Here is a 3,961-nt window from a genome sequence, read left to right on the forward strand (position 1 = left end):
CACGAGGAAGGACGTGGCCATGGCACGGCGTCAGGCGTGGCTGGGTGGGGCAATGGCACGACATCAAGCATGGTAGGGCATATCCATGGCACGCCATCAGGCGTGGTAATGGCACGACGTCGGGCATGGCAGGGCTTGGCCATGGCTCAACGTCGGGCATGGCCATGACACGATGTCGGGTGTGGCCATGGCCCAACGTAGGGCATGGCCATGGCATATCATCGAGCCTGGCAGGTCGTAGGCGTGGCCATGGCACGATGTCAGGCGTGGCATGGCATGGCTATGGCACGACACAGGACAAGGCCATGGCATGACGCAGGGCAAGGCCATGGCAGGATGCAGGTCATGTCCATGGCACGACGTCAGGTGTGGCAGGGCATGGCCATGGAGCGACGTCGGGTGTGGCAGGGCGTGGTCATATCACGACATAGGACATGGCCATGGCACGGTACACGGCATGGACATGGCACGATCTAGGGTGTGGCAGGGCATGGCCATGGCACAACACAGGGCAAGAATATGGCATAATGCAGGGCAAGGCCAGGGAACGGTGCAGGAGATAGGCATGGCCATGGCACGACGCAGGGCATGGCCATAGAATAATGTCGCACTAAGTTGGACCAAGTCGCACCATGTCGCTCAACATGTCACCATTTCTTGTTCTTTCCAATGCTTAGCAACATGTCAAGCGCAATGATGTTGGTGGTTGGTGGTCGTGGGTGGCAATGGTGGAAGGTTGCGGTGGTTCGTACGGTAGTGACCGACGACGGTTGGTTGATGCTTGGTGGTTGGCGGCGGTGGTTTGAAATTAGAATCACTTATGGTGGTTGTGACGATGGAGGTGCGTCATGGTTATTGTTGGTTGGTCATTTTTATGTTTTTATAATAATATTATGTATTTTACCATTTTTATTAGTTTTTATGCATTTTTTGTAATTTTAAATAGTTTTTATGTTACTTTTTATTAAAATATTTACTCTTTTATGTGTTATATTATTACTAGATGTATTGAAAATTTTCTCCATTGTTTTTTCTATATTTATAATATTTTGCTTATTTTTTAGTATTTTATTATGTAGTTTTCGTTTTATAATAAATATTTTTCAAAACAAATATTATTTTTTGTAAAAAGTATCATCTACAATGTTTAAAAGTTATTTGTGAATGTATTTGCTAAGTTGTACTTTGGTTTGAGCAATTTGGTGTTGTACATGTCTATTATGATTCTTTGGCCAAAACATGTCTACTCCTGTCACTTGGTTTGTTTTTAAGACATATATAAATAAGGGGGGTAGAGGTGTTGAAGGCACCTCAAGGTGCTTGCTGCCAGGCTGAGGAGAGCATGCATGAGGGACGCTGGCATGTGGCATGGGCATTGGGGGCATGCACGGCTTGGCCGTGCTAAGTCGCTAGTGTTCGCACTACGTCTGGTGGTGGCATCGCTCGTGGCAACTGCTGGCCTTTTGAAACGGAACGACGGAGTGTCGTGCAAGTAGCGCTGCAAGGTTCCATGCGCATCGAGTTAAGCTCAGTACATGTCGAATATCGTACGGTTGTTTTGGGAAACATCGGGTGACGGCATCGCTCGTGGAAACTACAGGCTTTTGTCAACGGAATGTTAATGCGTTGTGCAAGTGGTGTCGCAAGGTGTCGTGCGCATGAGGCTAAGCTTAGTATATGTCGAAAGTCGTGTGGTTGTTTTGGGTTGTGCCTGGTTGTTGCATCACTCATGGCAGCTGCTGGCTTTTGGCAATGGAACGACGAAGCATCGTGTAAGTAGCGCTGCAAGGTGCTATGCGCATGGGGCTGAGTTTAGTACATGTTGAAGGTCGTGCGGTTGTTGTAGGTTGTGCCTGGTACTGGCATTGCTCGTGGAAGCTGTTGGCTTTTGGCAATGGATCGGTGGTACGTCGTGCAAGCAGTGCCCCAAGGTGTCGTGCGTGTGGGGCTACGCTTGGTACATGTCAAATTTTGTGCGGTTATTTTGGGCTGCATCCTTGCCTTTAACTTGTGGCACCTTCTTCGTTTCTACACTCCAACCCCATGTTCGTGCCTGGAAAGGCTTGTCTTGGCTTTGCAATGTTGGCATTGGCAACAACACATGGTTGTGCATCGCGTGTTGGGGTTATTGTTGGCATGCATTGGCGAGGCAAGTGTACGTACGACACATGAGTGGTTTTTGACTTGTGTGGCTAGGTTGGATCCCTTCTTGAGCAGCGACGTCCTAGCTTGTATGCTATCTCAGTCATGGCACAAGTGAAAATTAGACTTGTTCGGCGTCGGTTTTCTGTGAGTCATACCTAATGCCCAGGAATTATTAAGTACAATCGGTTGTCTTTCGTCCCTCGCGTTCGATGTGCGGGGTGAACCAAAAGCTGCAGTTATGTCACATGTTGTCCTTGCTTTGTTGTGTGATACCTTGGTCTATGACTAGTATGCTCTGACTCTCGGATTCAGTAAACGCAATAGGCATGGGGTCTTCATTAGCTCGTATCTGCCCAAAGAATGCTCCTTACAAATGACGGTCGTGCTCGTCTTGTACTTGGTTGTGCCCTTTTGGTCGGCCATGCTCATGCGACGCCGATGCCAATGATTAATGCTACCTAGTTGATCATGCCAGTAGTCATATGCTTGTCTCAAATATTAAGCAATGCATGTGTAAGTATGAACAAACTCAGACTGTGAAACTGTGAATGGCTCATTAAATCAGTTATAGTTTGTTTGATGGTATCTACTACTCGGATAATCGTAGTAATTCTAGAGCTAATACATGCAACAAACCCCGACTTCTGGAAGGGATGCATTTATTAGATAAAAGGTCGACGCGGGCTCTGCCCGTTGCTGCGCTTATTCATGATAACTCAACGGATTGCACGGTCATCATGTCGGCGGCGCATCATTCAAATTTCTCCCCTATCAACTTTCGATGTTATGATAGTAGCCTACAACGGTGGTGACGGGTGACGGAGAATTAAGGATACTGAGAAACGGCAACCACGTCCAAGGAAGGCAGCAGGCATGCAAATTACCTAATCCTGACATGGGGAGGTAGTGACAATAAATAACAATATCAGGCTCTATAAGTCTGGAAACTGGAATGAGTACAATCTAAATCCCTTAATGAGGATTCATTGGAGGGCAAGTCTGGTGCCAGCAGCCATGGTAATTCCAGCTCCAATAGCGTATATTTAAGTTGTTGCAGTTAAAAAGTTCGTAGTTGGACTTCGGGATGGGCCGGTTGGTCCGGCCTAGGTGTGCACCAATCATCTCGTCCCTTCTTCCATCGATGCGCTCCTGACCTTAATTGGCCAGGTCGTGCCTCTGGCGCTGTTACTTTGAAGAAATTAGAGTGTTCAAAGCAATCCTACGCTCTGTATACATTAGCATATGATAACATTATAGGATTTCTGTCCTATTACATTGTCCTTCTGGATCGGAGTAATGATTAACAGGGACAATCTGGGGCATTCGTATTTCATAGTCAGAGGTGACACTTTTGGATTTATGAAAGACGAACAACTGCGAAAGCATTTGCCAAGGATGTTTTCATTAATCAAGAACGAAAGTTGGGGGCTTGAAGATGATCAGATACCGTCCTAGTCTCAACCATAAACGATGCCGACCAGGGATCGGCGGATGTTTCTTTTAGGACTCCACCGGCACCTTATGAGAAATCAAAGTTTTTGGGTTCCGGAGGGAGTATGGTCGCAAGGCTGAAACTTAAAAGAATTGACGGAAGGGAACCACCAGAAGTGAAGCCTACGGCTTAATTTGACTCAACATAGGGAAATTTACCAGGTCCAGACATAGTAAGGATTGACAGACTGAGAGATCTTTCTTGATTCTTTGGGTGATGGTGCATGGTCGTTCTTTATTGGTGGAGCGATTTGTCTAGTTAATTCCTTTAACGAACGAGACCTCAGCCCGCTAACTAGCTATACAGAGGTATCCCTTCGCGGCC

The sequence above is a fragment of the Nicotiana tabacum genome, chromosome 4, assembly GCF_000715075.1.
Source record: "Nicotiana tabacum cultivar K326 chromosome 4, ASM71507v2, whole genome shotgun sequence".
Lineage (NCBI taxonomy): Eukaryota > Viridiplantae > Streptophyta > Magnoliopsida > Solanales > Solanaceae > Nicotiana > Nicotiana tabacum.